At 60.2% G+C, this 24130-nt stretch overlaps 1 long non-coding RNA gene across 2 annotated transcripts; it reads left to right on the top strand.

Moving 5' to 3' along the window:
* The first annotated feature begins 14570 nt into the window (after positions 1-14570).
* LOC128312263 (uncharacterized) lies at positions 14571-22404 on the top strand. 2 transcript variants are annotated; one of them, XR_008291335.1, is made up of 3 exons: positions 14571-19258; positions 19379-20683; positions 21221-22404. It is a non-coding gene; the product is annotated as an uncharacterized LOC128312263 (long non-coding RNA). The 2 variants fall into 2 exon arrangements; XR_008291334.1 differs by having other exon boundaries at positions 14571-20683.
* Positions 22405-24130: the final 1726 nt, after the last annotated feature.

Below are 24130 nucleotides of genomic sequence, written 5' to 3'. Positions count from 1 at the left end.
GGTGTTTGTCTTGCCTGCTCTGCTTTTGCAAGATCTCTCCTCATGCCGAACCCACTGAGACGACAGCTGGCGGTGGTCCAGGACCTCGAAGCTTCGGGGGAGCTGGGGCCCACGGGGCCTCGTGCCATCAACCCCTCACGCCCCCCCCCCGGGCTGGACGGTGCCACCTGCTACGTCCTGTTCCCTTGGCGAGCTCACAGTTAGTAACACGTGTGTTGGCAAGGAGTGGTACCCGTGGGACCCTGGCCTCGGGGGAGCTCAGCGAGGGCTGTTTTGTGAAGGGGCAAGGTGCTTCTGCAGGTGGCCGCGGCCCCTCCTGCCTCCCATCCTTCCCACCGAGCTCGCTCACGCCCAAATCCTCTGCTGATTCCTCTCGTTTCTTTGCCCTCCTTGTTTCCACTGTGGACACAATTTTTTTTAATTCTCTGAGACAGAATGAAATACTATCACCTCTGGTTTTCTAGATCCTACGCTCGTCAAGATACATACCCGTTGCAATCATTTTCTGGCATAACCTGGGAGGAAAAAGTGGGCCAAATCGGAAGGTCACATGTACCACCAGCAAAATGATGACACACTATTTTTATCTATCACCTATCTGTCTATCAGATATAGACAGGTATCTATATATCTATCCCTTATCTCTATCTGTTTATCATCTATCATCTATCTATCTGTCATCTATCTGTCCCTTATCTCTGTCTATATGGGGAAAACGTACACCTGCTTGGCCAGCCCACCCAGAGCAAAGGCAGAACATAAAAGTGGAATGAGGGGCGCCTGGGTGGCTCAGTCGGTTGGGCGTCTGACTTCGGCTCAGGTCATGATCTCACAGTTTGTGAGTTTGAGCCCCGTGTCGGGCTCTGTGCTGACAGCTCGGAGCCTGGAGCCTGCCTCGGATCCTGTGTCTCCCTCTCTCTCTGCTCCTCCCATGATCACGCTCTGTCTCTGTCTCTCTCTCTCTCTCAAAAATAAAGATTAAAAAAAATTTTTTTTTCAAAGGGGAACGAGAACAGCAACAACAAGTTTCAAACTCAGGGCCAAAGCTTCCTTTGGACGTGCACTGAAGAACCATGACACGAAGCCCAGAATGTTCTTGGGCAAATCCTGGGAATTCTAGTCACAGCCGGTGCCATTCAGGCTCCATAGTGAAAACCAGGACATGAGGCCACTTAGCAAGGACACAAGATTTCCAGCAACTTTGTTTTCTCTAGAAGGTGTGAAGTAGCCAAATCCCACAGTTGTCCGTGGAGACACCGTCTGCCTGCCCGTCTCTCACTGGCTGAGCCCCCTGTTGTCCCCGTCGGTCCCCCGGGGTGTTCTCAGGGGAAGTCGGTCAGTTTACACAAGCTCGGAGATAGGACTGCCCTGTTCTGTCCGCAGCCCAGATGGGACCTTTTCCTTTGTCACTGGTTATTGCGGAAAGGAGGCGTGTGGAAGGCGCTGTGGTCAGTGTTCACGGGAGAAGGCAGCATGCTGAACACACACAACCTGTAACGGGGTTCTCCAGAGAAACAGAGGCCCCAGGACACATGCTGCTGTAGGCACAGAAGGAGACTGAACCCAGCATTTGGCTCGAGAAATGCCACCATCTGCCATATGTGAGCGGGAGACGCAGGAAAGGCAGTGGAGCGATTCAGGCCGAGACGGGAGGACCGAGAGCCACTATCTCCGATGTCCAAGCACCAGAGAGGACGGACATCCCAGCTCAAGATGAGAGAGTGAATTTGCTGTTGTCTTGCCGCCTTGTTGTTGATTAAATTATGCCCACCCACATCTGAATCAGATGCTTATCTCTTTGGGAACACTCACAGACACACCCAGAAATGATGTTTTACCAGCTCTCTGGCCAGTCAAGTTGACACAAAATTAACCGTCATCAGAAAACCTGGGCGAAGGCCCTCTCGGTTCAGCCCTGTGTGGGGCAACCGACGTGGATGTGGCTGCAGTGAGCTATGGGTCCCCCGGGAATGCCCTCCTGTGGCGTCTCTCCCAGCACGCTCGGGGCCTGACTCCAGGAGCGTTCTGGCTGCCATCACGCCGGCCATCGCCTCCCACCCCCCGGGAAGCCTTGCTCCCCCCCGGCTGTGTTCTCTCAAGTGCAGGGCTCTCCTTTCCCAGGAAGTCTGCTTTCCAAGCAGCCGTGGCGCCAGCAGCTGGAAGCTTTTTTTAGGGATGAGCCGACAGCTCAGCATTGGTACTGAATGTTCCGAGTTGGCCTGGCCCCTGCAGGGTGCACCAGAGGGAACCGCACAACGGGAAGTGGAAGGGCTGCTCAGCCCTGACGCTCGCTGACATTCCATTCGGCTGCCTGGCGTGCCTTCTCTCCAGCTCCATTCAAAGAGCAGCTGCTGGACCGGTCTGTGTGTCCTTCCCCTTCCCTCGACTTCCCGGTGTCCCTGCCTTTCCTGAGCCCCGGCCTGGCTCTGCAGGAGGGAGGAGAGCCAGGCTGCACCCCTCCCCTCCCCGCCCCGTCAGCGGCCCCCGGAGCCTCAGTCCGAGGCCTCCGGCAAGCCCGGCAGGCCCAGGAGGAGCTCAGGGCCCTTGCTCTCCGGGGAGGGGCTTGGGTCCCGGGACACAGAAGCAACATGTTGTTCAGTAAACACTCCTGCAGACTGCGGGTAACGAGGGACATTAGACTTTCACTTCCCCAGGCTCACGGCCAAGCGGGGCAGCGGGAAACTCACAGCCAAGTGGCCGTCCCCGCTCCCGGGGGAGCGGGGTCTCCTCCTGTGGGCCAGTGCTCTCGGCCACGGCCCCGCCGCAAAGCTCCCCTCGCTCCTCCCCGTGCCCCGTGTCCCTCTGCAAAACGGAGACCCCCTCCCCGCCAGCGCCGGCCTGGAGGAAAGGGCACAGGAGGGGGGCGGGCCCGCGGGCGGTGCTGGGGAGGCCTCGCTGCGATGTCAGCCTCCAGGCCGCACAGACGTGCTCCCGGGGGGCCCGCGGGCTCCGGGGAAGGACCCCGGAATGACAGCGCCTGCGTGGTCAGCTGCCTTCCTAGAAGGCATGGAATCTGCTGTCCTGGTCGGGGTGTGACCTGTCCTGTTTTCCTCTCTTCGGCCACCTCCCTGGCCCTGCGGGGGGCTGCCCCGGACCAGGAGAAAGGGGGTCTGAAGCTGCCGGCAGACCCCTCTGTGCAGCGAGGACGCACAGCGACTGGTGGCGTGTCTGGGCCTGCTGGGGGACAGGGCATGACCGCAGCCCACGGGACTGGGTCCTCCCCACTCACACCGCTCCTGGCCGAGCACGGGAGCCCCGAGGGGTCCGCCCGCCGGACCCGGGGACAGCACAGGGGCCCGCCTCCCCCTCGGTCACAGGCCGCTGTGGGGACACACGGTGGAAGGCAAGGAGCTGGGCAGAGGCCCGGGCCTGGCGGGGTCACATCCAGAAGAGGTCGGTGAGGGAGTCTACGCAGGGTCTCTCATCACCACCTCCACGGGCCAGGACCAGCGTCCTCCCTCCCAGCCCCGCGCCCGGCCGACCCCCCGGGGGGTGGGGAGCAGAGAGCGGCGTCTGCCCACCTTCACCTCGTCCACGACAGGCGCCCTGCTGGGCTACCACCGATCCACGCCTTCCCGGGCCCTGTTCCCGACGGCCCCACCCCCGACACCTGCCAAGTGCGGGCAGTGGAACTGGGGACAGACAGAGTGGGCCACGGGCAGTCGTCCGGCCGTCTTCCGAGACCTCAGAGAGGCTCTGCGCAATTCTTTTTTTTTTTTTAATTTATTTTTGAGAGAGTGGGAGAGACAGAGCGTGAGCAGGGGAGGGGCAGAGAGAGAGAGAGAGAGACACAGAATCCGAGGCAGGCTCCAGGCTCCGAGCTGTCCGCACAGAGCCCGACGGGGGGCTCGAACCCACGAACCGTGAGATCATGACCTGAGCCGAAGTCGGACGCTCAACCGACTGAGCCACCCGGGCGCCCCGGGCTCCATGCAATTCTTACAGCCTGGAGTGGAGCAGGTGCCCTCCAGGGCAGGCCTGGGCGGCTTCTGGCCACCACGTTCCCTGAGTCCCGAGTCCTACTGTTCACTGTCCCCGGAGGCCTGTGGCCAGAGACCCACCTCCAGCGCGATTTCCCCATCTCCGCTCCGGGTGGTCTCAGCAGGGGCAGGGCCCGGGGTCTGAGAGGGCAGAGGTCAGGTGCTCAAGTCACCGAGCGGAAGGACCTGGGACCCTGTGCTGCCTGCGCGGCCGCTGAAATCCTGCCACGTCTTCAACCTGCCATCATTTTGCAGCCCTGGCCTAAGAGTGTCCAAAGTCAGTCTCCTGTCTTCCTGTAAAGGCACCCCACGTGTTGCCTCAGCCCTGGACGTGGCTGGAGGCTGAGCTGGAGGCGGGTGCTGGGCTCTGGGAGAGGAGGGGTCAGGAGCCGCAGGCCAGGCTGTGACTCGTCACAGGCTTGCTGAGGTCACTCTGCCCTGATGGCGGCTCCGCCTAGCGAAGGCCAGCCCCAGTGCTGGCTGAGAGAGTGAGCGCTCCTCCTCCCCCTCGGAGAACTTTCTAGAAGGATGCTGGGGGTGGGGCTCTGGAGCCACGTCACCTCTGTGCCAGTGTCTGTCCCTCCCCGTCCTGGTAATGTCACCTCTCCAAGCCACTTCTCTTGCCTTAGGCTTGTGTAAGCTCCGGGAGTGAGATTTGCACGCTGGGTCCCGGGGCAGGCTGCATTTCCCGACGAGGTCACACCAGCACCCCCTCCTCCCCCACAAGCGCTTCTTCCAGTGTGACTGACCTTTCTGCCCGGGGTCCCTGTCCCCTGGAGCCTGCCACAGGAGCACAGAGGCCCCCGGGACCCTCTTTCCGGCTTTGGAAGACGCTCCCACGGCCAGCCCCAACTCGCCAGCCGGGAGCGCCTGCAGCCAGTACCCCGTCCCCTAGCTGACTCCCGCAGGACCCTGGGCCAGAGGCGCCCAGGTGAGCCCTGCCCCAGCTCCCGCCCCACAGAACCAGGAGACGTCTCGAGGATCGCGGCTGCTCTCAGCCACTGCGTTTTGAGGAGTTTTCTTGCTTAGTCGTTGTGCCGGAACAGGTGCGCGACAATAAGGGAATTCATTTCCACGCTCCTGAATCTGAGGGCAGGCTTCCCAGCAACGTGGGCGTCTTCCAAAAATGTGGACCGTATGCCTCACATTATGAATAAAATACCTGTTGCCTCCACTGACCATCCCAGGACCGGTTTCTAAGGTTTTGGGAAGCGGCTCTTTGGTCCGTCATAAAGTGGAAAGCGCGTCCTATGCCACGCCCCTCTTGGGGGTCCCCAGGCCACCTCACCCCCAGTCTGTACAGGTACCTGGGCTCTCTCTCACTCTTTCCTTTTCTAAGCAGAAAGTTGCTGGAGATAACAAGCAAGGGGCCGGTGACCTACAAGTTTGCCTGGACATCTGGAAAATAATTTTAAATATTTATGTGTGATCCGCAGCAGATAACACGTTTGCCATGGGGAGCTTCAGTTACGAAGTGAGCCAGTGGAGGAGGAAAAGAAACGTTCTCTGTAGAGAAACCGTTTCATATTCCTGCTTGAAAGATGGCTCTTTTCCGTTTAAATGTGTGTGAAAAAGCGAATCGTGCTCACAAAGGAAAGTTGTCGGAGAGAAGCTGAGTGGTTGGAATGAAGGGGTGCCCTCGGACTTGGAGTCTAAGGGCAGAGCAGGAGTGTTGGCTGGGAACCCCCACCCCCACTGCCCATGCAGGACGTGTCAGGTCCTTCCCAGGGCAGCTCCCGGGGTGGGGGGGCTACTGTTCCACGGTCGGAAACCAGGCCACCGTGACAGAGACTGGGTGTGTGCTCACCCTCTCCCTCTCCCTCTGGGGCACCCAGTCCCGCTGCAGGTGTATGTGGCCTTGAGAGCTCTGTTTGCACTCTGGTCCCTTAGTTCCTGCATCATCTTTCACGTTCTGCTGGCCGGATGTGGAGGGCCCGGATGGCGACAGGCCCTCTGGGTCCTGAGTGACTGGTGGAGCAGACCCCTTCCCCACCTGCATCCAACTGGGGTGGGGGGAGGGGGGAGACGCATGCTCATTGCGTTAATCCGCAAGCTCATCTCGCCTGGGCCAGTGTACCTGCGGACACGTGGAGGACAGGTGTGCGTCTGAGTTTTCCCGTGTTTGCAGACTTAGCTGGTGGTGTTCTCGGAATAAGTGAGAGGGAGAGGCGTGTGCCTTTCTAGGGACATGTGGCTCTGCGTTTCCCTTCCTTTGCTTCCACAGATGGAGGAGGAGGAAGGGACTGGGCTCAGACACGGGATGGGCAAGAGGACAACGTCAAGCTCTTGGCATCGCTTGTAGAAGGAAAGCCCTCTTGGGAGTTTCTGCACAGGTGGGCCAGTGAACGCGGACGTATGTCCCGCGTGTTTGCCTTTCTTTAAAGCTTATTTATTCATTTTGAGAGAGACAGAGAGCACGCTCACTTGAGTGGGGGGAGGGCAAAGAGGGAGAGAGAGACTCCCCCGCGAGCCGTGCGAGCCTGCTCAGAATCGGATCGCCCGTGGGCACCCACCACCTTCAGCTCCGGGGCGCACGAGCTCACCTTCGTGGACAGTCGTCGAAGAGAAACGTGCAAAAGGCTGCAAACAGGGACCGCAGTCTCTGTGCCCGAGATGGCACCTTAAGCGGCTTTGTTGTGGATTTTCCTGTCCAAGGGGAGACCTTGCGTGGGGACATGGGGACGTGGGGACACCATTTCTGTTCACCATTACGTATGGCTGAGCCGCGGGCCTGGCCGCGTGCTGTGGCCAGTGGCTGAGCCCGTGTCCACGCAGAGGGCTTTATTGCAATTAGGGCCTAGAAACACCCAGGTTTCCTAAGTAGATGAGGAGGCTCTTTGAAAACTGGAGCTAAAATCCACTATGGATAGAATCCAAAAGCTTGCCTGTGTCTTTCCCTTCTTTTCCACCTTCTTCTTTTTCTGAGCTACGAGAATGATCTTGGCCACATCCTTCTACCTTTTCAGTGTCCAGGGGGTTTGATTGAAAGGGTTTTTTTTGTTTTTTGTTTTTTTTTTTTTTTTTTGCACAAACAGCATGCCATGAATGCTTGGGTCTGCAAAGAGCCGGCGGGATCCCAGCCGCAGCAAGTTACATCTGACTGCTGAGCGCTTAGGCGATGGCGATTTTAACGTGGCTCGCAGGAGTTGTGGTTCCCTGCACAATCTTCTGACACGTGGGACGGCGAATTCCAAGTTTATGATTGTGTCTGCTCCCTCCTCCCGCGGGAGACAGATTCCTGCCCGAGCTGTGGCTGCTCGAGAGGATGAGTGGGCTGTGGAATCGTGTTCTGCTCTTTTCGGCGGGCAGACTTGTCTTCTTCAAGCTTCGGGAGGCAGGGGCTGTGGCCATGATGTTGGGGTGGTACCGACTCGGGCTCCCTCCTCAGCCTCACTTAAAAAGTGGCTAAAAAGGCGAATCTCCCAGCCTGAGCCATGAGGCCCAGACATGAGGGCTGGGGCGTCCCCAGGGTGGGCTACCACATGGATGTGACTGCAGGGACCCCAAATTCCTTGACCCTCCTCCAAGTGGGAGGTGGGGTCCCCGCCCCCCTCCCTCCATTCCGGGTGGGTCTGTGGCCACCTCACCCCATTACCTAGCATTGTGGGAGGGGGGAGGTCGCTGACTTCGGAATCCTGGAAGATTTGCCTCGTCCTTTTGGGACACCTGCTCTCAGGATGCTCCCTCCCAACGTGGCAGCATGCTGTGAAGGAAGCCCAAAGCCCGTGGAGAGGCCACATGCGAGCGTTCCCAGGCTCACCAGCCCCATGACTCTGGCCATTCTGGGGGGACCCCTGCCGGGGATGCGGGCTCAGGGAGCAGAGCGGTGTCCCCGCCGTGCCCAGCCCGAATCCTGACCCACGGCACCCGGGGGCACGGCTGATGTGTTCAGCTGGGGGTGTGTCCCACAGTAAGGGGCACCCGGGTCCCAGGTGGGTCTCCCTTCCTGACGGACCTGAGGTCCAGGGCCGAGGTGGCAGAGGCGCAGCCTGCAGGCATGGGTCCTTCCAGGTGCACGGCCCCCTCCAGCTGCTAGCCGCCACCCCTTCACACGACGGGGCCAGAGAGCGGAGCCGGGCTGCCCGTGGTCGGCGGCTCCCGGTGGCTCCAGCTGGCCGCCTTCTCCTTGGATGAGACCCTGTCCCGCTGGGGGGCAGGGCTCTGTAGTCATGGGCACGAGGCTCGGGGCAGCTCTTGGACGAGGGAAGACGGGGTCCACCCGAGAGGGAGGTGAGCCGGGAGGAACGAGGCTGCCTCCAGGCCCAGCTGGCTGAGTGTCCTCGTCCCCGCGATCTCTGGACACGGCCGTGCTGGCCTGCCGCGTGCGTCTGTGGGATGTGCTCAGCCCCACTGTGTGGGGACGTGACCCACACACACCCTTTGCTCGGGACCCACCGTGGCTCCTCGTCTGTGATGCAAGCACGGAACCGTGGGGGCCGTTTTGTCCCGTGGACCCAGGAGAGGGAGCAGGGCCGGGATCTGGGCCACCTCCTGAGGAAAAGGACGGAGCCTGGGTGAGCAGTCGGTGGGAGCTTCCCACTCTGTCCACTTTTTTTTTTTTCAACGTTTTTTATTTATTTTTGGGACAGAGAGAGACAGAGCATGAACGGGGGAGGGGCAGAGAGAGAGGGAGACACAGAATCGGAAACAAGCTCCAGGCCCCGAGCCATCAGCCCAGAGCCTGACGCGGGGCTTGAACTCACAGACCACGAGATGGTGACCTGGCTGAAGTCGGACACTTAACCGACTGCGCCACCCAGGCGCCCCTCTGTCTACTTTTTTAAAACAGTTAAGACTTCCTCCCTTCCTCCCTTTCTTTCTTTCTTTCTTTCTTCTTTCTTTCTTTCTTCTTTCTTCCTTTCTTCCTTTCTTTCTTTCTTTCTTTCTCTTTCTTTCTTTCTTTCTTCTTTCTTTCTTTCTTCTTTCTTTCTTTTTCTTTCTTCTTTCTATCTTTTTCTTTCTTTCTTCCTTCCTTTCTTTCTTTCTTTCTTTCTTTCTTTCTTCTTTCTTTCTTCCTTTCTTCCTTTCTTTCTATTTCTTTCTTTCTTTCTTTCTTCTTTCTTTCTTTCTTTTTCTTTCTTCTTTCTATCTTTTTCTTTCTTTCTTTCTTTCTTCTTCCTTTCTTTCTTCTTTCTTTCTTTCTTTCTTTCTTTCTTTCTTTTTCTTTCTTCTTTCTTTCTTTCTTTCTTTCTTTCTTTCTATCTTTCTATCTTTCTCTTTCTTTCTTCTTTCTTTCTTCCTCCCTTTCTTTCTTTCTTTCTTTCTAAACAGTTTTAAGGTTCACAGCAAAAGACTGTCCTTGCCCCCCCACATGCACAGCCTCCCCCACCATCCACACCCCCACAGGAGGGGGCATTTCTGACAGCCGACGTATCTACACGGACGCATCGTCATCACCCAAAGGCCACAGCTTACTTAAGGTTTACTCCCGCTGTTGCGCAAGCTAGGGGTTGGGACACATGTGTAATGGCCGGTGTCCTGCAGGGTTGTCTCGCTGCCCCAAAAGTCCCCTGTGCTCCAGCCTTCACCCGTCTCTCCCCAGCCCCTGGCAGCCGCTGATCGCTTTACTGTGTCCGTAGATTTGTGTTTTGCAGGATGTCATAGGGTTGGAATCCTACACTGGGTAGCCTTTCCAGGCCGGCGTCTTCCACTTGGCAAAATGCCCTTAAGTCTGCTCCGTATCTTTTCATGCCTGGAGAGCTCGTTTCTTCTTCGCCCGGGATGATATTCTGCTGTGTGGATGGACCACGGTGGTTTGATCCGTCACCTCCTGGAGGACCTCTCGGAAGCCTCCACTTTCGAGCAACTGTGAGTAAGGCTGCTGAGACACCGTGGGCGGGTCTCCGTGTGGGCCGAGGCGCTCAAGGCACTCGGCGAAGCGCCAAGGAGCCTGGCTGCTGGGTCGGCTGGCAGAAGCGTGTTTAATTTTGCGAGCAACCGTCACACCGCCTCCCAGAGTGGCTGTGTCAGTTTTCATCTCTTCCAGCAGCAAGGACGGCTCCCACCGCGCCGCGTCCCCACCAACGCCGGCTGCCAGCGTCTCGGATTCCGGTCGTTCTGTTAGGTGTCATGTGGCATCTCATTGTTTGCACGGAGCTGCTTCCCTGGCGTGGCGATGACGGCCGGTTTCATCGGATAGACCCGAGCGGGACATCCCCACCCTGGAGCGTGACCGGGCAAGGAAGGGGCTCGGAGGGGTGCGGCCCAGACCTGGCCGTGTGGCAGGGGGGCTGGCCAGCGGGCCTGGTGGCTGAGACTTCCTGTCGTCTCCGGCCCCTCCCGGCCCACGCGGCGGGTCCCTCGCACCACAGCGCTCTTGGCTGGTGCGGAAGCCCGTTTGGAGGCTCTTCAGGGAGAGGGGCCGGTGAGAGGAGGGGGGGGGGAGAAGAGAGGCTTCTCAGGAGGGGCGGGACTTGGGGCAGCCACGTCCTTTCTTCTGTGGGACACAGAGCCTGGAATGTGCCCTTGAAGCCGACTCTCAACACCCACAAAGCAGCTCTTTGAGCAGTGAGCTCATCTGTCCTCCCTGAGTGACTCCGGGCCCGTGTCACGCTTGTCCATCTGGGAGTGGAGAGAGGGACACGGAACGCCATCCCAGCCACAGCGGGGAGGGGCCGCGGCAGCTAAGTTAGTTTGGGCACCACCGTCTTGGATACCGAGTGCACAGGCAGCAGATGTCTGGCTAGGACGTCAGTGCGCCCCGGGGGCTCCACCAGGCAGTGGGGGACATCCCCCTACTCACTCCCAGGGACGGAGCGTGTCCAGATATGCAAAGACGAGGAAGCGACTAAGAAGAGGAAAAACAAATGGGCAATAAATAAAGGCGGGAAAGAAGCAGCTGCTCCCGCTTGGACACTGCCAGAAAACCGGGGACCTGAGGCCAGAAAGCAGGTCCCCAAAGTCGCTCTGAATTTAGCGTCACTTTTCCTGGGGTCTTGAAGGCATTTTGCTCTCGGGCTGGGGCTCAGCAACAGCGAGTCGCTGAACTTCCAGGAATAGTCGTGGCCAGGCCACTTGCGCCGGGGCGTGCGGGGGCCGCCCCTGTTCCTGTGTCCGGGTCCTGCACCCAGTCCATGGGAGGGACCCAGAGCCACGGGGCTCCCAGCTCTCAGTGCCTGCACCCCACAGTGGGGGCCTGGCCGGGGGGGGGGCACGGGGAGACCGGCACACTGCCCATCCTGCCCGCCATGTCTTCTCAGGACCAGGGCTGCCGCTCTGAGTTGAAGAAGTGGCCAGGAGAGTGTGGAGGCGGGAGGACAGGGACCCAACAGGGAGCCCACGTTTTGGACTCGGAAGATGCCGAGACGCGCGCCTGGTTGCCCGCCGTGTGCAAGTATCTAGGGCGGGGCCTCCGGGAAGCAGGACCTGAGGCCAGAATCTGATGGCAAGCGGTTGATTTGGGGGGTGATCACAGCAAGGGATCTTCCCTCCCACTCCACGTTCCTGGCTGAGGGTGTCAGGACCCCAGGGCCGCTGGGGCTGTGACGGTGGCCTCTCTGGGGCACTGGTACGTTATGTACAGGGACCCTTAGCCTGGTGATGAAAGTTGAAAATATTCTTTCTCTTTCCCTGCAAGTGCATTTCGGGTTCCTGTGCTCCAGGATCTGCTGTCCCCTGACGGCTTCCGGGTTTCGTGTATTGCTCGGGCAAGTCGTCCCTGAGCCAGGCTCATGAAGATCCCCTCCCGCATTTTCTATTACCTGCACACTTTCTGTCGCGCACCGATACGCTGAACCCAACCAGTGTTTGTCCTGTGTGTGCCGTGAGGGACTTGGGTCTCTGCTCTGCTCGGCTAGGTGGTGGTGGTGACAGCACATGCTCGTTGTACCCTCACATTCCTTCCCATAGTTTCCCGGCCGTGCAGCCCTACTGGGTTCCCCACTCCTTGGAATTCCCTGCATTCCGGTTCCGGCAAAGGGACTGGGTTCCCTCCTTCCTCCTTGGCTCCTGTGTATCCCTGAGAGACCCCGGGCTGACTTCTGCTTCTCCACAGACCCTCATGGCAAGTCTCCTGGATCCTGACTGACCTTGCTGGGCGGGAGTGATGTGATCTTCCAGCTCCTGTCCCTTCCCAGACGCACGGACGCACCCACTTTCACACGTGCTTGTCTTTGCAGATGATTCCTTCCGCCTAGAATGGCCTGTCCTGCCTCTGTTCTCCTGTCTGGGTAAAGCCCACGTTTCCCTGACACCAGGGGCCACCTCCGGTCTCTCGCAGGTTCTCCCTGAGCCGTCTGAGCCCTGAGCAGCGAGCCTTCCCCTGGCTGAGTCATGTAGGTCAGAGCCCAGACATCCAGGCCTGGTCCCTGTACCTTGTGACACTCAGGCCTGTCTCTTGTTTTTGCAGGGCCTGGAGCCTCGATGGGGACACAGCTGAGGAGCCGGCTGTCTCTGGGAGAGGAGGTACGTTCCGTGCAATCGGACGGGTACGAATCTGGCAACAGAGAGGAGATGGGCCCGAGGCGGTGGAGTCTCGCTGTGGCCTGAAGGTCGGGTCGCCCTGCGCGGCCCTTATGGGTTCAGCTGGAGGGATGTAGCCAGAAATCATGGCTGGATGTCCTGCCCGGCCTGTGAGCAGCTTCTTTGCAAAATGGATGAATGAATGAGTGAATGGGTAACACATTTTGTTCTTCAAATCCCAAAGCCTTCTGCAACCCTGAAAACATGCAGGCCCCTGGACGGCCTTACCAGGATGGGGCCACCCAGCTCCACTCAGAGGGAGGGACGATGGCCAGGTTGTGTTAGGATGACCACCTCCTGGTCGGCCCTGACCTGCCGTGCCTGCCCGGACGGACACCTCCCGTTCAAACGGTCTCCCTGCGCCCTGGAATGGGAGCAACGTGGCTGGCCCTCTCCTGCCGAGGGAGGTGTTAGTTTTCTGCTCCCTGAGGGCGCAGACTGGCCGCATGTCTGGCTGCTCGGCCGGAGCACACGCCCTGGCCTGTTGAGAGGTGGAGGGTCACCCTGGATCTTGGTCTGCTCAGCTCGGAGTCACTGAGGGAGACCAGCCGCTTTTGAGCCTCAGATGCCGGCCGGCTCCGTGGTGGAGGCACCGCTCTGGTCGGTGGGACTTTTCCTGCCATGTCTCTGTCAGTCCATCGGCAAGCCTCGCCCCCCGCGGAATGTTCTGCAAAGCTGGGATGGCCAAGTACCAACACACAGGCGCCCCCTCCCCCTTGGCATACATCACAAAGTCATTGCAGGCAGCGTCTGGATGCAGCCTCAGAATCTTTCTCCCCGCTTGCCAGAACCCTGTTCCAGACCCTTCATGAACATTCTAGACCATCTGAGTGGCTTGGTCAGTTGGGAGGCGTCTCGCAAGCCGGCTACTCCTGGCTGGAGTGCAAACACTGGCCTGTGTCCACAATGGGAGTCGCTGACAGCACTGGGCGGGCACCTGGTAGGGGCTCCCAGCGCACTTGTCCTGACTCCCGGAGGGGGGAGACGGAGCCCAGGCCAGGCGAGTGGAGGGCAGCAGACACACCCAGCAGGACGGTGGGGAGTAGACGCCCTGTGTGGACACGCCGCATGCCGGGGCTTCCTCCTGGGAACTGCACACGAGATTGGCCAGCATCCGGTGGGAGGTGAAGCCAGCGTTTCCAGGAGGCCAGAACAGGTGCTGGAGGTGTGGCTGCCGCGCCGGCCCCGCAGCCTGTTTTCCAGATGGGGACACTGAGGCTCAGAGAAGTCAGGCGACTTGTGTGGGATCCCTGGTTGGTAAACACAGAGCAGGGTTAGAGCCAGCTCCTCGGTTCTTGTCCATGCGAGATTCTCTAAGGAGCGTCGGTTGCTTCCTTGGGATCCACTTTACCACTTTGGGGACACTGTTGGAAAAAACCTCGCACTCTCAGGACCAAGGCTGAGGCTGGAGAGGTCTGTGGTCCCCCCTCCCGGGTATGACAATGAGCACAGATCATCTCGCTGCAGGGGGAAATGGCTTTCCGCTCCGAACAACCTGTTAGAGCTTCAGAAGGTGTTGCCTGAAACTCAACGGACATAGTTAAATGCCTGTGTTTGCTAGTAATTCCCCGCGGTGCAGGCGAATTACGGCGCCTTGAGTCTTGCACTGCCGGGGTGCGTGAGATGTGGTGCCCGCCAGACCCGCACTGCAGCAGGTGGCGATGTGAGCACCCGGCCCCGGCCTGTCCCCTCCTTGACGGTGCTTGGTGCCAGCGGCTGGGACGAGCCCGCGGAGGGGAGGGGGAGGGACGCAGAGCTGTGTGTCCTGGTGATCCGTGGCCGCCCCCACCCCACATTTAGAGGTTTCGAGCAGCAGTCATTTACTGTGTGCCCTGACTTGTGGGTGAGGAATTTGGGCAGGGCTCGCCCTGCTCCTCCCGGAGCCGATGCAGGTCCTGTGGTGACACCCAGCCGGGGGTGGGCTGGCCGGAGGGGTCCAGGACCACTTTGCTCACGGGGGGCAGCCTGGCCAGAGCACCCACACTTGGCCTTTCCAGCAGGGCCCTTGGATTTTCTCCATTGCAGCTGGGCTTCCAAGAGATGAGGGGGGAGCTATAAAGCTAGTAATCTGGCCCCAGGTACACCAGAAATCCTCCTCTGCTGCGCCCCCCCCCCACCACGGTCATGGGAGCCAGTCTGCCCCCCAGGGAAGGAAGGTGGCTCCCCTCGGCAATGGGCGGAGGGAGCAGGAAAGTCTTTGCAGCCTTCTAGCATCCCCTGAAGGACAAGTGCAGCCACCTGGGGGTGGGGCAGCAACAGGACGAGGGTCCTGTGAGCCCTTCCTCAGCACTTGGCGCCCTGAGTCTGGGCTCTGGAGAGTCAGTTTCCTGTACTGCTCCCGTGTGGCCCCCTAATCACTCACTGCCCTTCCCGGGGCCCCATGAGCCTTCCCCTGGACCCTCACTGCCCCGTCGAGGTTTATGGGGACTTTGCTCCTCCCTTCCCCTACCTCCCCTCCCCTCCCAGTCCTCTCCTCCCCTGTCCCTGCCCTTGCCCCATCCCTCACCTCCCGTGGGGGTGCACCCTGCCTGTGGGCCCCCACTGGCTCCCTGTGCATTGTCCCTGTTCCCGCAGGTGCCTGACCCACAGGGCACATTGAAAAATAATTAGCTCGGTCATATTTTCATAATAAGAGAATATGACAGCAATTCTATGATCTGTTAGTAGTGAAACAACAAATGCTGATACATACCCTGAGAAGTCTGCCTCTGGGGGGGTGAGAGGGGGCTCAGAGTTAGCAGGAACCTTCTAGAGACAGACCCTGTGGCCAGCCCACCACACACCAATCACTCCTGTGCCACATGCTTTCCAACACTTCTCTGAGCCACGGCCCTGTTCCCCCCAAAGACAGAGCAGGATCTGAGTCCTGGTCCCTGGGCCTCGTGGCGGCAGGGCCACGTGGCTCTTGCTACCTCCTGTCCCAGATGTGGCGGTAGAGACGTGGGCTTGAGTCTTCCCGCCCAGAGCTTTGAGGCCGGTCTGCAGGCCCTGCGACCGCCCCCCTCCTGCCGTCCGGTTCCCCCGGGGATGCTGGTGGCCACGGGCTGGGTTATCTTCAGGTATGGGGAAACCAGGGGTCCGGGTCAAACATCTGCCAAAGTCAAAGTCCTCCTCAGCAGAGAGGGGGTGGGCTCTACGCTCCCTGCCGGTGCTCGGCCAGAGCTGAGCGTGGCCACCCCTGGGGCACCAGGCCACGATGACCACCCGTGCGGCCCTCACCCACGTGGCCGGCCTCTCCCCCGCCACCAGTGGGGCCACCAGAGACCCGGTCAGCTGGTGTCTGGAGGCCCAGGGAGGGAGTGAGGCCCCACGGCTGGGGGGGTCTAAGTCAGACGCTAAGAAGCAAGGAAGTTTCTGTGGGCGGACACAGATGCAGATCTGTCTCCTTCTAGAACAGCCCGAAGCTTCCTTCTTGGAAGTGAACGCATTGGATGTATTGGTGGGTGCACGGGCCTGGCCCCGGCTCAGCTCCATCTGGAGGGTCACCTGGTCTTGTGAGTGTGCTGCACCCAGGCCACCTGACCGAGGGGCCAGGGCGACGCTGGCTGGTCCTGCTGCGCCCAGGAGAGTCACCTGTCTTCTGCATCTGTGTTTGGTTCCCATCTGGGCCTGGCTGTCCCTACTTCTCCCATATCTGAATAGCCGAGGAAGCCCCTCATGCTGGAGGCCCCGGTTGTGCACGCGCCCGCAGGGGCTCCGAGGAACTTGATCCAGCCTGGTGAAAATGTGGCAGAGAAGGCTTGGCCTCATGTGTGGTGTGGTCACCACGGGGGCCGTGCCCGGAACAGGCCTTCCCCAATGCCAGTGGTCTCTAAGCTGCCATCCTGTGTCTTCTAAAGGGTCCTCAGCAGGTCCCCAGGCGAGCCCAGAGTCCTGTCACTCACTTCACCCGATAACCCTCTTTCAAGCCCTCTGGGCTCCTCATGGGGCACGTGGAGCCCAGAGGAGAGCCCCCCTTTCCCGCCCACCCTGACCCTCCATGCTGCAGCCGGTCCCTGTGTGTCCCCGGGGCTGAGTGACGCCCAGGAGGGAGGGCGTCCCAAGGACAGGTGCCTGAGAGTGGCCTCAGCAAGGTGTTCGTGCCCCCATGTCCACTTCCACAAGGGCAAGTGGGGAACCCCAGCCTGCTCACGTCTCTAATGGACTCAGGCAAATCACTCTGGCTTTTCTTTAGTTCACTTATCCCCCAAAGGGGACTCCGGTTAAGTTGTGAGTCTCTGCAAAGCCCTGTCCTCTTTATAAAGACAATTTCCGTCTTGAGGGTCACCAGGCCCCAGTACCTTCTGCTCTGACCTTGCTCGGGAAAGTGCAGATGGGGACACTGAAGCATCACGGGAGACGCAGCCCAGGAGGAGTGTGACGGAGCAGGGGACGGCGTCTCTGTGCTGTTCACAGCTTTCTGCAGCGTTCAGTGATGCCGTGTGGGCTCCAAGTACGCAGGTAGGTAAAATGTGTTCTGGGAGAAACTTCTAAGAGTTTATACTTTTCTCCTTTGGCAAGAACGGTGTGCCTGCAGCCACGGAGGAGGCTGCGGGAGGAAGGCCGGTTTCTCGGGGGCCACTGTCTCCGGGTGGCCTGGGCCAGCAGACCCGGCTGCCGGTGCAAGAACTTGTATGCATTTTGCCGACTGCCACCAGCTGCCACCGTGCTGAGGCCACCAAACGCTCTTACGCTGGTGCCTGGGGAGATGTGCACATAGCTTCCACCGATGGAAAGTTGGAATGCTGCAGGCGGCCAGGCCGGGAGCGCAGTGAGTGGAGGTGTGCGGGAGCGGAGGCGCGGCCACCTCTGGGACACGCGTGCAGGTGGAGCGGGCAGGCCCTCCCGTTCGGTGGCTCCCTGGCCCTGTGCGAACGGGCCTGGCAGACAGAGGATGCGACTGCCCCGGCCCCTCTCCCTGCCGCACCCTGCCTCAGCTGGGCCAGCGAGCAGGCTCTGTCTGTCCCTCGTTCTCGTGGCAGAACACTGCAGAGCAACATGCGGACCTGAGGGGACCCTCCCTGTTGGGACCCCTGCAGAGGGCTCTCGGTGCACATCCCCCCGGGAGCCTGCGCTCAGCAGAGGGACCGCCTCCACTGGGCTCGGGTGCACACCGTGAGTGCCAGGGCCCCGCTGGGCGACCGGAGGGCCGGCCGTGGGGGAGGGGCCGTTCCTCCTGCCAAGAGGCTGCTTCCCAGAACCAAGTGCTCTGGAGTAAACAACGCTGAGAACAGAGGGAAACAGCATCTCCTCCGCGCTCACTGCCCCGCGGCTGCCTCCTCGGTTCACTGGAAACGGAACGGGCCTCGGTTGTGAAATTCTGCTCCTGCGCGGTCAGCACCTCCCGCGTGCTCCCGGCCGTGTTTATGCACAAACGATTACGTGCTGTGTCGGCCTCGGGGGGGAGTCCGGGCAGCAGACAGCCGGCCCGAGAGGGAGGCCCGGGGCACGCACACGTTGCACAAGCCGGCCCCGGGCCTGGATCCCCCCGCGCTGGTGGCCCTGGGAAGGCGGTCAGCTGACGCTGGGGTGCAGGCTGCCTGGAAGCGGGCCCCAGGGCCGAGTGCGCAAGCTTGTGAACCTGCCTCGGGTGCCGTCTGGACGCCGACGACAACACTCTGCGGCCGGCTTCCGTCTTCCCCATCTGCCGGGGCGCGGGGATTGGTGGCCCCCCTTGCGTCCTGGGGGGAACGCAAGTCTCCAGGGGCGGGGTGTGGCCCGCTCACTGGTGGGAGAGGAGCTGACCGGGGCCCAGCTCTTGCCCTCTCCCCCGGGGCTGCCCTGACCTGAAGGGCAGCAGGTATCATTGTCCTCGGAGCAGTTTAGAGCCGCTCCTGTGGGCTGTGTGGATGGCGCTCGGGGCCCTCACCATCTGTCAGACCCAGAGCTGTGCAGGGGGTAGGCTGAGGTCCCTTGCAGTTGCCCGTTTCTGCTGCCTTATTGGAGGGAAGGGGCCGGGAGGTACCACAGGTTTCTCTTTCCACTGGCTTGCATTATGCCCCCCAAACTCGTGACACCAGGTCCCCGGGGGCCCTGTCAACTCACAGCAAACGAACAATACATTCAAGCTCTGTGCGTGGTGCTCACGGCCACCTGGTGGGGGCCACGGCTCGGCTTTGGGACTCCACACCTGCTCAAGTGAGTACGTCCCTGTGGGGTGTCACCCATGCAGCTGTGACGTGTCTGTACCCCAGGGTGTTGGGAAGAGAAACGGGACACAGACAGAGTTCTGCAGGCAGAGGGAGACATTTGAGAGGGTCTGAGGTCAACTAGGATGTCAAGGCAAAGTACCAGGACGCCACACTCCCCTCCCCCCGCCCACACCAAGGGTCTTAAGAAAATGGGTCCCAGAATCCCTGGAACAATGCAGCCAGCTTTCACTCCACACTCTGCCTGGTCACCCAACAGTCCCCACCACTCACCCTCCTGGGCTTCTGTGGGCCATCTGGGAAGTCCCGGGGGGCCCCATCACCGCCCCGCTCTGGTCACCAGGCTGGAGGGAGGCAGGTGAGCAGGCTTCCTCAGGGTCCCCCGGGCCGACAGGGGCGGCCTCTGTGTGCGTGCTGCGCCCCTCCTGGGTGGGTGTTGGCTCCGTGGGAGGTGTGGGTGGGCCACACAGCCCCATGGAGATGTCAGTTTCCAAAACAGGAATATCTCCCAAAGTCTACGGCCCTCTGCTTAAGGACCAACCTCGCACGAGGCCTGGAGCCCAAGCCATACTCTGCTGCTGGCAGCATGACCTTGGGCAGACTAGACTTTCATGGGCTGAGAATATTGCCTCCTTGGAAGAATGTTCCGAGACATTTCATGGGAGAACGTGGGTGAAAGCCCCGAGCTCGGTGAGTTTTAACCACAGTTAGTGCCTTTCTTCGTCATTGAAGAAACAGGATGGGGGGAAAAGGCTGTTGGGAACAGGCTGCTGGAGAAGAGGCCACACAGGCTCCCCACCCCCACCCCAGGCCGCTGTCAGAGGGCCCAGAGGCCCCGGAAGCAGGAAGCACAAGACGTGGAAGAGCCCTTGGGTGATGGTGAGTGCGCGCGCGCACACACACACACGTACATACTCACGCACACACCAAGACCCAGCCCCTTCCCCAGGAGCCTGCTTTCCCACGTGGGGGCAGAAACGTGGCTCATTCCAGGAAGGCTCCCGGCTGAGCCAGCTTTCCAAGTGTGGGTGTCTCGCAGGGTGCCATTCACAGGGTCTGGAAATCCAGAGGCCACGAGGGTGTGAGAGAGGCCACGTAGGGCCCGCCACATGTCCGTGTCCTTGAGTTTTGCTGTAGGACTTGACTGAATTTTAATGGTACATGGCCCAGGGTGAAATTCACCATGATGAGGATTTTTCAAGACTCCTCAGGCTTTATTCCGCCAACACTGGGGTGAGGTGCTGGGGATTCTTGGGGCTCTGTGGCCCTGCAGTGTCAGAATCATGGGTGTCTCTGATAAAGGCAGATACCTGGGATGCCCTGCCGACATCTGGTTGGACCAGGGTCCGGGCATCTGCATTAAAACCCACTGATGAAGGGGCGCCTGGGTGGCTGAGTCAGTTAAGCAGCCGACTTCGGCTCAGGTCATGATCTCGTGGTTCGTGGGTTCGAGCCCCGCATCGGGCTCTGTGCTGACGGCTCGGAGCCCGGAGCCCGCTTCGGATTCTGTCTCCCTCTCCCTCTGCACCCACGCCCCCTATTCTCTCTCAGTCTCAAAAATAAACCCTAAAAAACAGAACTAAAAAACCCCACTGATGAAGACAACTAAGGGAAATCACGGGCCAAGACACACTCTTCTCCAAAATCTAATTATTGGGGGGCCTGCTGGGCACGTGCTATGTCCAATCTGGTCCGACCCCTCCCAGAGTGGCCAGGCGATGCCCTCCCGAGAGGACACCAAGAAGAAAGCCTGGAGCTTTTCTCTCTGGGTCTCTTCTCTTTCCCTGAAAACGCTGCCAGGTGTAACCTGCTCAGAGGCCGACCCTTTCCTCCCCTGGCATCCTCGGGGTCACGGGGACGCATGAAGGTACGGCTTTGTCACACACGCCTTTGTCACGTTCTGATCCCGTACGGAGTGGGGACAGGGAAGGCGGCCCTCCAGGACACTGCTTGGAACGAGGTGTTCCGGCCCGCCTGGCCCAGCTGCCACCCGGAGAACCCGTCCGGCCGCTCTCAGGAGGAAGGAGCGCCGGAGGGAGCCGGGGCAGGCCCGCCCCCTCCACTGCGCATGCGCCCCCTCCTGCCGAGACCCGGGAAGGCCCCGCCCCTCCCCAGGTGAGCAGGCGGCTCCTCTGTGATGTGGTCCCCGAGGCCGCCTGGCAGCCAGAGGTGGCTCCCGGAGCCGCCTCCCCTTCGCAGCCGGCCCTCCCCTGGAGGGTGCAGCCATTCCTAGACTCCTTGGAAGGCTGAGAAATCAGGGCCCAGAGAGGCGGAGGGAGGACTTTGCTTGCTCAGGACTCTCATCCGCAGGGTGGATCAGGGTCCCCGGTGCAAGCCCGGCCCAGTGCCTAGGCGGATAGATAGAAAACACGGAGGGATTTCAAAACCAGTGCCGCTTTACCTCGTTTGCTTTGAGTGTGCATCTGTGGTCTCCACTCAGCCCGATGCGCCCGCTGCAAATATTAAAGTCATGAGCAGATCAAAGGCGGGCACCTTCTTACGTTTGGTGGGGGCCTCGTGTTACTCCCAGGGCGCGGTGGTTTTGTCTGTGTCCTGATCTTAGCAGGGAGGTGATTTGAAGAAGATTAGAGATGCCAGCAAATCTGGTTTTGAATCCTGGCTTACGAAGGCACCGACTTTTTTTTTTCATAGCTGCAAGGATAGAGGCCCCGTACTCCACCTTCACCCTGTAAAATGCCCGTGTTCACCGGCTGGATGCCTGTGGGGCAGGCCCCAGCCTCCAGTCTCTCCGTGACTTGTGATGGCAGAGGCCATCAGCAACTGTGGATTGGTCCTTCTCCATGGGGTGGGGAGACCTCATTCTGTGTGTGCTGGTCGATTCGGGAGCTCAAGGGCTCCTCTGAAAGGAAGTGCTCAGTGCCGAGGGAAGTAAGCAGCAAGGAAGAAGGTCAGCGGGACCCAGTTAGCCATCCCCTGGGGAAGGGACCATTGTGTCTCTGGGGTCTGACCCTTGTACATGGGACCCATGGATGAGGCCCATGGAGCACAGCCAGAGCAAAGTCAAGGAGAAGGTCTGGCCCTTGTTCCTGGCTGTGCCCCAGGATCTCTCTTTGCACCCAAGGACGGCTGATGAACAAGGCCCTGGGAGGGGGGGAGGGGCACCTCTGCAGACCTTCCCATTTGCCTGGGTGCAGTGCGGCCTGGGCACACGGGGGGACTGGGAAGTCACAGCCCGAAGGGGCAGGGAGAGCAGGAGACAAGCTTCTGTCTGATCCCGGCCCGGCTGACTGTCGCTTGCAGGGTCTGGGCTCCGTCACCTGGCTCCGCTTACAACTCCATCACCTGTGACAGGAGGTGACGTCAGCTCCCGTCTGTCAGAGGTCATGTGTGCTTCCTGGACTCCATCGTCACAGCAGACCCGTGAGCTGGGCCTGGTGTCTCCTTTGGCTCCCACGCAGGGGACGTGTGTCTCCCAGAGCTTGGGAAAGCTGTCGGTGCCCCACAACCAGGCCAGGACAGAGATGGCCTGTCACCTGCCGCCGGCTCCGATCACTGCTCTGTAGGGCCCCGCCCCGCACCTGCTTCTGGCGTGAGGTGCAAAGTGATGACCCAGGAACTGATGTGAAGTCAGGGTCAGGGCTCAGGCTGCCTGGCTCAGAGCCCTGTCGTCCAATGTGTGAACCTTTAGAAGCCACACATGTGGGGGGCACCTGGATGGCTCAGTCGGTTGAGCATCCGACTTCAGCTCAGGTGGTGATCTCTCAGTTTGAGAGTTGGAGCCCCGCGTCGGGCTCTGGGCTGACAGCTTAGAGCCTGGAGCCCGCTTCGGATTCTGTGTCTCCATCTCTCTCTGCCCCTCCCTCCCTCTCTGTCTCTCTCTCGAAAATAAATAAACATTAAAAAAAATTTTAGAATCAACACATGTGGACCTAGGACTGACGGGTAATTTAGATTCTTGGCAACATGCCAGTGCTCCTGGTGCATCTGGGCTGGCCTGGGCCTACAGAGCCGGCACGGCGGGGGGGGGGGGGGGGGGGGGGACCAGCATGCTGGAGTCAGGGACTCACAGGCTGCCCTGTCGGGCCCCCTGCACCCAACTGACCTTTTGCAGACAGGACTTCTGCCACACTGGTCCAGGCACTGAAAAAGGGTCTCGGTGGGTCCCCAGAGATCCCATCCCAGCAACTGAAGTCTCAACGCCTCGGAAGACAGAGCCTTGGAACTCGTGATGGAACACGCAGAACGCAGGGCTGGGCCTCGCCCCCTGTGGGCTGTGTTGCCTCTGGCAATGACACTGGCCATGCTCAAGGACGCACAGTAGTTCTCAAAGGGGGATTGATGGGAATCTGGGGGGCGTTTCTTGTTTGAAACAAAGGTCGTTGGGACGAGTGGTATTTTGTGGGCAGGGTCAGGTCCATTTTGCGCTGTCAGCTGCTGGATTGGGCGAAAGACCCACGTGCGATGCTGGGGATGTGGGAGGATAGGGCGTCCACCCCACGTCCGCCCCAGACCACGCCTTTCTTGCGTGGTTGAGATCCACCTAGAGCTTCCAGAAGTGCAGCTGGGACCCAGGAGGAGATCCTGGCTCCGTTCAGCTCCGAGCTTTGCGCACAGTCACAGAAAATGCCGCGCAGGGCGCCCGAATCCTGAAATGGCCCTGCACCTGCCGCGTCCTCAGAAATGCTACGTGTGACTAGGCGGTCCGAGGACCAGATTGCATCATCCCGGGAAGTTCTGCCTGAACACTTGCTGCACCAGTAGATCTTCTCGGACGTGACTTTTGCTTAGTTCTCGGGCATGTTGCTACTCAGGCATTTCATCCTTACTCTCTCTCTCTCTTCCATCTGTCATGTGGTTGTGGACACACTGTGGCATCCGAGAATCTCACTTCAGGATGGTCGAGGGAGTGTTAAGAGTATTCCTCAGGAGAAAGGTGGACTGGTCAGACTGTGCACACGCGCGTGCGCACACACACACACTGCTGATGGACACGGCCCCGTAGCCTCCCCCCCCACCCCCCACCGGGCCCTGGTGAGCCTCCCTGTGGGTCATGAGGCTGCACACGCATCTGCCCTGCCCTGCCCTGCCCTGCCCTGCGGGGGCCCCGCCCGGGCCAGCTCTGGCCTGTCCCTCCCCAGCCCCACACGCCAGGGCTGATGCATCCGCTCCCTCAGAGCCCTGTGTCCGGAAAGTTCCAGAGGTGGGAGAGTGATCGCTTCCGGGACGTTTCAGGGGTGCTGGTGCTGTGTGTGCAAGGGGTGTGAGGCAGTGTGCTGGGAGGAGGAAAGGAGGGCCGCTGGCCTCCCCGGGCTCTCTTTGTGTTTAGGAAGGGAAACAAAGAGACCCCAGAGCCACTTCCTGTCCGTCCGCGGCCCCCCTGCCGGGGGGGGGGGGGGGAGGCTGCCACGCGTGATACAGAGCTGCCTGGTCTGGAACAGACACTTCACATCCGTGACAGCTTCTGTCTCCCCCCGAGCGGGCTGGGCTTCTTTGCTGACCCCCCACCGGCCTTCAGAACAGGGCCAGGAGAGGGTCTCAACTCTGGAGTAAGATCCTGGAAGTCAGAGCAGGGCGCTCCCGGGAGACCCCGTCACCAGACAT

Source organism: Acinonyx jubatus, chromosome D4 (assembly GCF_027475565.1).
Source record: "Acinonyx jubatus isolate Ajub_Pintada_27869175 chromosome D4, VMU_Ajub_asm_v1.0, whole genome shotgun sequence".
NCBI lineage: Eukaryota > Metazoa > Chordata > Mammalia > Carnivora > Felidae > Acinonyx > Acinonyx jubatus.
Note: the sequence above shows the minus strand (reverse complement) of the source record. Positions and strands in the feature narration are given on the sequence as shown.